The sequence below is a fragment of the Nothoprocta perdicaria genome, unplaced genomic scaffold, assembly GCF_003342845.1.
Source record: "Nothoprocta perdicaria isolate Ctin4 unplaced genomic scaffold, notPer1 scaffold_24, whole genome shotgun sequence".
Lineage (NCBI taxonomy): Eukaryota > Metazoa > Chordata > Aves > Tinamiformes > Tinamidae > Nothoprocta > Nothoprocta perdicaria.
The window spans coordinates 1,782,862-1,793,991 of NW_020455466.1; the positions used below are offsets into that span (position 1 = coordinate 1,782,862).

At 38.6% G+C, this 11,130-nt stretch overlaps 1 long non-coding RNA gene across 1 annotated transcript; it reads right to left on the bottom strand.

Moving 5' to 3' along the window:
• Window positions 1–7,788: 7,788 nt before the first annotated feature.
• LOC112947607 lies at window positions 7,789–10,855 on the bottom strand. The gene is made up of 2 exons (XR_003249446.1): window positions 10,796–10,855; window positions 7,789–7,928 (listed from the first exon to the last, which is right to left on the bottom strand). It is a non-coding gene; the product is annotated as an uncharacterized LOC112947607 (long non-coding RNA).
• Between the last annotated feature and the right edge of the window lie 275 nt (window positions 10,856–11,130).

Below are 11,130 nucleotides of genomic sequence, written 5' to 3' on the forward strand. Positions count from 1 at the left end.
TGTTATAGTCTTGTCTTGCTGAAAATCTTAGACTCTGCATTTGGATCATTATATTCATTTTTCTAGGGAAACAAATGAATCAGGCAGTATCGGACTCAATGTGCTCCCCTGGGCTATCAGGAGTAAAACATGTAGCAATAACTAATATTTGCTACTGACATTAGGTGGACAACACTAAACATAAATAGAAACAAAACCTTCTGGAGAAGGAAAGTGTTACTTTTGCATAGAAAATCAAGCAATCATAAACTCAAAATGAAAGACTCCACATTTAAAGATGTTTTTATATTCACAAATATGTTCCTATTTGTACAAAAGACAGACTCCTAGAAGCATCGTACTACTAAGTCTAAAGTAGCACTTATTTTTTGGAGATTTTTTTTTTCCAACAACATGTGGCTGTAAGTTTCTTATCAAGAAATAACAAAGAAAGATACTTATCCTTTTAGATCAAAACAGCGGCTTCGGTAATGCCTGTATTAATTCAGCTTTTCATTCCAAACATCATCCATCATGCTGTATGTCCCTTACATTGGACAGTAAAAAACATACCAGAAAATCTACTCAGAACAGCAATGCATCTTGAACAAAGCTGACTAAACTCAAAATTAAGATTTCAACAACTGTGTGTTAAAAAGAAAATCAATGAAAGAAAAACAGCAAGCTCTACTGAACAAACATCCTGTAGTTAAAAAAAAATATGTTTTGATTGATGAAGGAAAAAGCCATGACATTTTAGGTGGCCCAAAAGAAATTTCAAGGATCATATTAAAAAGAAAGCTGACATTGTATTAAAACATAATTATCCCAAGGGATAACTGGAATATACTGGAAAACCAAGACATAGACTTATTTTGCCCTTTTCTCAGGGCACTTAATTAAATCTTGCTTTCTTTATCTCATGCCCCCAAGTAGGGAGTTTACCTTCAGGATCAGCAACTTTCTCAACTGTGAAGCAGCTCTAATCCACTTCCTTGATCCTCATGTAACGGATTAATGCCTTATTAATCCTGTCCTGGACATMGTGTGGAAAACTGTGTGCTACATTATCCATAAAAAGGTATTCAGAAATCTAGGTCTGAATCCAAGGCACTTCTACAGAAAGGTCAACACAAAACACTAAATAAGATTTACATAACTGAGATATCTATAGAAACAACAAGGTAAGCTCTATGGTAATAGAGCTAAGGTAATACCTTTCATCAGATCAACTGACACAGYGGGAAAAAGCAGAGCATCTTTCATACTCAGTGACTCAGTGTAGCTATGGACAACATCTGAAGTTTAATATAGAATAGCCTTGCAGTGAAAACAAGCCTTTTGGCATTGCACTTTTATCTAATTAACTCTTTTTAAGATTTATCTAACTAGCTCTTTCTTATTTAGTCTTTATGGAATGCATTTTCATGGTATAATTAGAAAGTGTTCCCAGGTTTTATTTTTGTGATGACAACAAAGATGCTTCCTTAGATCTCATCAGCGAGAGATAATAATGCAAATGCATTTTTCAAAACTAGTTGTACTGTTAATACYAGAAACCTCTGTCCATTCTCACAAGTTCTCAAATTTAGCACATAGATTCCAGAAAATTAAYGGTTTTCATTTCTGATAGCTTTAGTTCTACCTTTACAGATAATGTGCAGTAAATATTTTCACCAAAAAGGGTTGACTCATGAAATTACCATACAAACTGCATTTTCCTGTTGAGGCAACTTGCCAAGGGAGTGTATTCCATATACACTTGACGGCACTCTAGCTGTTATCCTTGCAAAGAAATACTGACTTGGAAAAAAAGAACCAGCTACTCTTCTTTCTTGTACATCTCTAGGCTCGTTTATCTGTTTCCAAGCAGTTGTAGAGGCCATCACACAGGTGTTCCCAAGGACATGATATCATTTTAATGCATGTTATCTTTGTGGAGCCAAAACTGCTCTGAGAACAAGGTCCTGAATTCCCATTCCTCCTGTGCATTATCAGTGGGCTTCTTGAATGTTTACTCAATCCTGGTTGGCCACAGCTGTGCAAACCCATGACAAGTTCCTTCTCCATGTATACTAGCTGTCATTACTGTACTATTTCCTATTTTATGTCTCTTTCAGATATAGAAACAGCAGAACAATGTAAAATCATGGGAAGATACACTCCCCCCAAAATAAGAAGCCACCATAAAAAAACAAACAGCTCATTGTATTTGTATTTTCTTGTTTACCTAGACTTGCCAGCACAGAGGAAATGAGGYGTACTCACACGGAAAAGAAATGGGCTCTTTTCGCATGGCTGGGACCCCTGGGCTTCTGCCAGGAMGGCAGCTGATATTCATGGCTTGGACTCTGGAGGGGACCCTTTGGGGCTGCCCGAGTCCTTCTTGCCTTACCCTTTGGCCAGGGAGAGCCGACTGGGTGGTCTTTCCAGTGACAGCGGTCTTGTCCTTCCTCCCAGGCACGACCCAGGGAGGAACAGAGCTTGCCTTTCCTTTGAGAACAAGGCAGTAGAATCAGGTTATGATATTACATTTCTGTTAAAAGAAGGTAGATGGTGCACTTGCCTGCAGAAATCAATAATATTTTACCCATACGATGAGTCTGTGTTTCTTCAGAGATCACAGAAATTGTTAGATCAAGCATTTCAAGACAAGTCATTTCCAGAAGAGAGGACTTAGACACACTCTTGATCGTGTGCTTCTGTTTACTCTGCGTGAGGGGTCTAGGACACCTGTGTTAGTTTTAAAGCTACTACATGCACAGCATTGACTGCTATATTTTGGCAAGTTCCAGCTGTTATTTCACATGTGTGAACTAAGAAAATACCCAAGATAAACACTGACTTAGAAGAAGTACCAAAAACATTTACAATAAAGTGCAAGTATAGCCCAATATGTTAACCTGCTAATATATACAGTGTGCTGGCACTGTTCTGTTTTTCTTTAAAGATATAAAGAGAAATAGATATAATGAAGCTTATATGAAACCTCACAACTGGTTACAAGTTACCTTTCCTGAAGGAGCAGCAATAGTATGAAATATCTGTCTTTATCTACAGCTGTTACCAGCAATACTCAGGCTTACCCAAATGTGGACATGACAAGAGAATCTTTTTTTTTCCTTCATTTATTGCATCTGACAGCATTTAATGTAAAATCAGCTTAAATGCAGATTACTTACATGTGTGCACACATACTCTCCCTCACACACAAAATGTTAAAAGGACATTACTGATGATCGTTTGTTTTTCTCCACTCTTGCTGCATTTATAATATCCCTTCTCTCTTGAAATTCTGCCAAAGAAGATTGCCTTTAATACACTTTAGTGGCATTAAAAGAACCTCAGGAAATGAGGGCTGAGGTGAACCTGAGGTCCACTCTGTGCCACTGCTACTCTGATTATGCTGCTTTGTGCAGGAGGCACAGATCTGCGCTCCTGATGCTTCAAAAAAATATTCAGTCTACTTTTCCATCTCTTTTCTGTAAAGTCAATTATTTTGACTGGGTTGGTTTCATCTCCAGGAGGGATGTTCTATTACTGTGGGAATGTGGGAGTCTGCTCACATTCAGTTTTGTGTTACGCCTCAGAAACTCTTAGATTTCACTAGAACTGTGTTCTATTAGAAAAGCAAGGTTCCTTTATCTCCATGATTTCCTGTATCCTGTAGGTTTCATCATTTTGAATAYCACCATCAGCTCTGTAAACATGTGCAAGGTTTCCATCCTATACATATTACATATTCTGAGGTAAAAAGCTATAGGAAGTGAGCCAAAGATATCGATTATAATCAGGTGGCCAAATAAGTTATTTCTAGGCAGCAAACTGAACACAGAGTAGTGTTTCCTAAGGGATGATCAGTGCAGGAGATTAACAGGCATGAGAAGCTATAGAGTTATTTCTTGATTAGCAGCAAGGTCAGTACTTTGMAAGATGATGGAACCTCATGGGACAAAAGTCAAATGAAACCTGGTAGGAACATTTCACAATAATTTTGTTCTTACTTGATAAATTTGTCCATCATGTAAATGAGCACTGTTCTACTGAAAAAAAAATAAAAACGGTATGAATTAACTTGCTATATAAGAACCACACACCATTTTGTGATTAATCAATTTCTCACTCAAAAGCTTTCAATTCATGAAGATGAGTATCGTATTTGTCCCATGTTTGGCACGAAAATGTTCAGCTGAAGTGTCATGTCCTGGTAATTACAGGCACTTCAAGTTCAATAACGTATTACTTGAAACAGTCACTGATGATTCACTGCTCACATTCATCGCAATCCTGGATTGCTCTAGTCCACTCATCAGTAATTCCAACTGACTTTCATCATTCCCATGAAGAACATACAGCAACAGTTATATCTCAGGGAAAGGTATGAACCTCATTTGGAGGCTTACAAAAGCACTGACAAAAAGACATGCATATATGAGAGAATTAGCCCTGGAGGAGTCATCCGAATCTCTGATACCAGTACAATTAATTTTGTCAGTGGTTCAGTACCAGCTAGATGGACTCAGTCATTTTGTTTCTCCAGTATCAGAAAATAAAACACATTGTTTAGGTCCAAAGTATAGGCCTAAAGATTCTTGAGAGCTTCCTGGATAACTTGAAAAAAGTGGGTGGTGGGGAGAGAAGGGGAGAAGAAGATGGATAATGAGGARAGACAAGGGAAAAAGCACAAACAAGTATCTACAGAAGTCCATAGAAAGCAAAACATACAGGATCACCTAGAGAATAYGAGATAGTTATGAGATAGTTAAATACCATCTTGAGAAGCAGAGAAGCACATCACTTTAAGGCAAGGATTGTAGTTTCCGTAGGTACAGAAACTTGCCTCTCTAATTTCTTACCACTGTGTATTGGCTTCCGAGCACCTCTCTCCACTTTCTGTCCAAGCTCTGACGACTTGTTCAATGTCCTGCAGGAAATCTGGGTCAGGGCTGGAAATGAAGGCAGCTCTTCTGTCTTCTTGCCCTGCAATAACCACAAGACCGCTCTTCTGATCAAAAGCCTAAAGATTTCAGAATATCAGGTGAAAGGCACTTCTACAACTTGCCGTATATTCTAGACAATACAGCTTTACAAGGCTAGAGGATTAGCAGGGAGCATAATGGTTTGAGGGTTGATGGATCTAGCAAAGAAATATTTACATCAGGTTGATAATGGTTTTATTTAGTCTTTACTAGCTGTCATTATGATGATTTATAAGTCCTTCCAAGTCCTGAAAGAAAGAAATGAAGCTTAATATTAGCTTTCGAAAGACAACAATTAGGCTTTTAAAGAGAAAGGATGTAACTGGCAGATAGATGTCTATGTGCAGAGGATGTTAGCAGTGAAGAACTGCAAGTGGTGCTCATTTTATATATATATATATATATATATATATATATGTAATAAGAGAAAAGTGGAGATGAGAAGCAGCAGAAACAAATTGAATTGCTAGACTTAAAAAGCACTCTGTAACAGGGAGCATGTACAATGAAATAGCAAATCAGGGTTTGATGGAACTAGTGCTCAAGGCTATGGGCTGTATCCCATAGGCTGCAGAAGCAAGGAAATCCCTCATGACACAGAATGTTTGTAACTTGGAAATGTTTAACTCACTGGTATGGCAGAAGGCACTATAGCATAAGATCATATTAAGCATCACAAAATGATTTTTGGTTGGATGGGACCTTTGGAGGTGATTTGACCCAAATCCCTTCTCAAAGAAGGCTAACGATAGACTTGATTTAATGTTCACTCCTGATGTTCATTAACCAACCCAGACTAAAATTCTACCCCCCGGTTAATCTCAGTGCTTCAAATAGAGCATAAAATTATGACCCAGAGAGTCTGGACATGACAACCCCAATAGCCTGGTTTAGATCCACTGCCTCCAAACCAGGAAGTGTTTTGGAAAATAGTGTCTCTTCTGACCTGTTCCCAACACCTTCAGTCCATCTCTGTTTCTGTTTTCATGGAATTTTGTTTCTCAAAGAAACATCCTCCACCTACATCCTAATACTTCCATCACTGACCAGAAACACTGAATTGCTTTTGCCTTCCCTGCAAAGGCTATGTTAAACAAAGAAACTTCTATTTTAAAGGAACTTAAGAGTGACCTTTTAGTAGGTCATTCTCCCAGAAATAGCTTTTGTAGCAGAAATAGTTGCTTCCAATCATATCTTTCTGTGTCATGTTGGTCATCTGTTTATTCCATAAGCTTCATTTCATTTCAGATACAAGCTTAATAAAAGCTCTCTTCTAAATTTCTGGTCATGGGGCTTACATAACAGCTGCAAATGGCTAAAAAACTTGGCCTTCTTTCTTTACCTCCCAGTGATCCACTGTTTTCAAAGGTTATGCATCTAACTCTCCTTGCTGGGTATCTGATGTTTCTTCTAACACTGCAATATTAATGTAAATAATATTATGCAACAAATATATATTTAACATATAATTATTCATTAATTAATATAAATTAATGATGTTAATGAAATTAATATTACAGAGAAAATATTCATAATTTTTAATACTACCAGTACTCACTTTATATGTGCCTTGGTCTTCCCAGACATAATGGCTGAGAGTGTTAAGAAGAAAAGAGGAATTGACTTTAACCTTTTTTTTTGCATGACATGATGAAAGAGATTCTTCCAAGAAGAAATAGGTACCAAGAGAAGGCTGTTCTGGAGGTACGAAGCCTTATAAGGACCCTTTCAAGGAATCAGATTCATACAGAACTATGAGCAGTGCTATGAGAAATTACCTCTATGAGTTAGGGAAAAAAAGCCACTGCAACATCTTAAAAGAAACAATCTGTCTTTACTGCCTTTTAAAACAATTAGGGATCAGACCACCAGCATTTCTGCCTCCTGCTTTTGCTCATGAATTATAAAAATGTTGACATTTCACTTCAGCTTTATAAGAAAATTATGTCTGCCTTCTAATGGACGTGTTATTTTTTAGATGCATTATGTTTTATAAGTAGAGTTCCTGCAGCTATGATGGTCTAAAGACATAAGCAAGACCAGGTTTGTAGAGAGAGATACTGCCTTTTATTAGACTAAGTAAAAGAGCTGAAAAAATAGGCAAGGTTTAGAGCACACAATCCCTCCTCAGGTAAAAAGAATAGAATGCCCATATTTGCATCAACCTAAAATGTGGGAAGAGTTGAACTGCATCTCAAATTTGCAACCACCAGTCCCATTGCACAGGTTTACTGGAAGAAAGAGGCAAGAAATTTGTCTGGTATCTATACCATACAAGAGAAGCTCCCATTTATGTTTTGAAGAAATTTGGAATTTGCTGCCCCAGAGATATATGTCATTCATTTTCTTTCCCCAATTTTGTGTGCAACAAGATGCTCTTGACAATATTTTTAATAATTTTATATATTTTTATTAAGTTATAATTTTAATGTCAAATATATTTCAACAGAAGATGAGAGATACGAAGCAGGCAGATTTCTTGTTGGTCAATATACAACATGTATGGCAAATTGCATCTTCCTAATGCATTTGTTAGGACAGCAGATAGAGACTTTTTTTTCATTGCCACTCCATTCTTGCTATTGAATATATATTTACCTAGCATTCTGCTTTAAGTGCTGGAGCTCTCTATGGCAAATAGCTTTTTTTTTTTTTTTTAAATGGATCCAATTGCAGGATTCTATTATTTGCATTATTCTGAGAAATAGTTTGCATACCTGTAAACCTTTTTTGCTGGTTATTTAGAATATTTATATTTCGCAATATATTTTAAATAATGAAACACTATTCTAGAAGACTCATGAGCAAACTTACCTCTTTGACTGGCAGGTACTCCCATCAAAGTCAATGCAACCAAACTCATTGTGTAAAGTAGAAAACGGATTTTGGAAGAATCAAGACCCCAAAGAACAAAATTACTGTCTTCGGAAAGCCTGCAGATGGCATTGATCAAACAAGCTTATTGGAATTCTGCATGAAAAGAAAAACAGATCTGAACAGAAAATATCCAAGCAAAAAACTTGTCACAGTTGGCRCCTTCTACTTACTAGTATATTTTTCCTTGGATTCAGCTGCCTTTAAGAACCTTACATAAAATAAAGCTTGGGGTCCTGAAGCCTAACCATGTATCCTTGCTCTGTAAAAGTAAATAAATAAATAAAAGCACTAATGAAATATTGCTAGAATTTAGATGAGGGCCAGAGATCTAATAACTGCTACTAAAATACGGGCATTTAAAAATAAACAAGCACAGTTTGGAGACTATTCTGTTTCCATTCTAATGCAATTAACRGACTACAGTGCTTAAGGATGTGTTTGCAGGTATTTTACCAGGAATCCTTGCACCCTGATACAGCAATGCAATGGATACGCTGCATTTAACTCACCAGTAACACCTAGCAAAACAGTTTGTGAAGAGCAACATGGTATGTATTTGAAAGCGAGGAGTGAATATAAGGTTTTATAAAAAACATTCCAACCATAATTAGCCTGRAAATATTTGGGAAAAAAAAAAGGTTAAAATTACAAATAAACCAGTCATTCTCAAGGACTGCTATATTGCTAATTTGCTGGAATGCAAAATCCAGAAAAGATAAACTTTTTAAAAATAATTATGTTGTAACAATAACTTTTAGCATATTTTACAATGGATCTCCTTTTATATTAGTATATAAGCAGATTATTACAGAATATCCAGCTGCAGGCTGGACATTGTGAACAATCACTCCTCTCTAGCTTGSAGAGTTTAGCAGAGACAGTTGTTTGACAGTCTGGCCTTGCACTTTGTATGATAGATGAGTTCCAAGGAGGCATGGCAGAGGAAGCCTGGAGGACATGTGGGAAAGGGTTCTTTGGAAACTCTGCCTGGAAATTCCTCAGATTTGCTGATTTACTGGCCAAGGTCTGAATTTTACTTTTGTTCTTTGGATGGCTGCTCAGCAAAGATTCTGCTGGTTAAAATGTTCTTGAGAATTACTTTTTCTATATCTCCACAAAGTAATGGATATCTACTAGTTCTGGCCTGGCAAAAGAGACTCAGAAACAACAAGCAATTATTTTTGTTAAGGATATACTTTGGGAATTTTTKGGGCAGCAGAAAATATTAGTGGGATTTTTCTTTCTGGAAAATCTATATACTGTATATATCTGTATATCTGTAGTGTGCTGTATTTGTGTATCTATATGTAGATATGAAAATAGTTTATGGGTATATTATATATGATCTTTCCCAATACATATAGAAATCCACCAACAAATTTTCAAACTGTTTACAGAATTCACAGAATTCACAGAATATTTAAGGTTGGAAGGGACCTCTASAGATCATCTAGTCCAACCTTYCTGCTCARGCAGGCACACCTAGAGCATGTGGCACAGGGCGGCATCCAGGCGGGTTTTGAAGACCTCCAGAGTAGGAGACTCCACAACCTCCCTGGGCAGCCTGTTCCACTGCTCTGTCACCCTCACAGTAAAGAAGTTCCTCCTCACCTGGAGACGGAACTTCTTATGCTTCAGCTTGTGGCCATTACCCCTCATCCTGTCACTGGCCACCAGTGAAAACAGCCTGTCCCCTTCCTCCCTGCATTCTCCCTTCCTGAACTTATACATATTAATCATATCCCCTCTGAGCCTTCTCTTCTCCAGAGAAAACAGGCCCAGCTCACTCAGCCTCTCTTCATACGAGAGATGTTCCATTCCCTTAATCATCCTGGTTGCCCTTCTCTGGACCCTCTCCAGAAGCTCCACGTCCTTCCTRTACTGGGGTGCCCAGAACTGMACACAGTACTCCAGGTGCGGCCTCACCAGAGCTGAGTAGAGGGGCAGAATCACCTCCCTTGACCTGCTGGCAACACTCCTCCTGATGCAGGCCAGGATCCCATTGGCCTTCTTGGCCACGAGGGCACACTGCTCACTCATGGTTAACTTGGTGTCAACCAGGACTCCCAGGTCCCTCTCCGTGGAGGTGCTTTCCAGCAGGTTGACCCCTAATCTGTACTGATGCCTGGGGTTATTCCTCCCCAGGTGCAGGACCCTGCACTTGTCCTTGTTGAACCTCAKGAGGTTCCTCTCTGCCCAATTCTCCAGCCTGTCCAGGTCCCTCTGGAAGTTTAAGTTTAAGTTATACTTAGGCACATGCCTTAAGGTAGACGTATGGACATACATAATATGTACTATGGAATTCAGAGCAGTATTTTTGAATGTGAGATCCTACAGAAGTGAAGTTTATGGAATGAGCTATCTGGTATGACTTCAGTCTTTCTCACATACCCCTAACTCCCAGACCAATTTCAACCCAATTCAAAATCTCAATTTTTGGCTAGTTTTATGAAAACAGAGCATGCAGAGGACAGAAGTATCCCATCAGCAGTGTGACATGCTGTGCTTCACAGTCACCAGATGTCACAGTGCTGCCAACCAGGCGGCTGGCAGGGTTCAACTGCAGACCCACCACCACATCCTCATGCTTGCCCTGTTGGAGGCATCGCACGCAAACAGGAACTTCATAATTCAACAGGCTGCTCCGTAATCTGTGAAGCTTTAGTACATTTTCATGTTACTTTTATTATTAAGACCATTCATTTCTAGGTGTCTGTCAAAATCTCTCTGGTTAGCACTCAGCATGACAAATTTCAGTGTGCAAACCTCTAAATTCCAATATCRACCCAGGAAAAACATTTTGTAACATCGGTGCTGACAGACACCTACCTGTGGAGAAATGAATGGCATCTTTCCAAGCCACTTACATTCCCATAATGTGTCTAAAGCACCAGAGCCACAGTACACGGTGTTGAATTATATCCAGTGTTTAATTTTTCAGTAAGAGAGAAAAAACTTACAAACAGCCAGCACRTCAGCTCTGTTGTTATTGGTGGTATCTGGAGAACAATTTTGCTATTCCTGGAGCAGAAGCCCTTTCCAGAAGCCAGAAGGAGACTCACAGCTTACTGGCCTTGCTGCCAGAGCCCATGTCTCCCATAAAAGCTCATCTCCCTCGTAAGGCGAACCTGTGCTGCCGATTAAACCAGATCTTTTTCAAATGGGCTGGGGCCAATACAGTGTGTGATGGAGACAAGGTCTGGTCCTCCCTATTTCCTTTCCTAYAGCTGTCTTTTCCATGGAGGACTTATGTCAGCTTTATGTTTTGCAACTGTGTATAAACCACTATAGATTA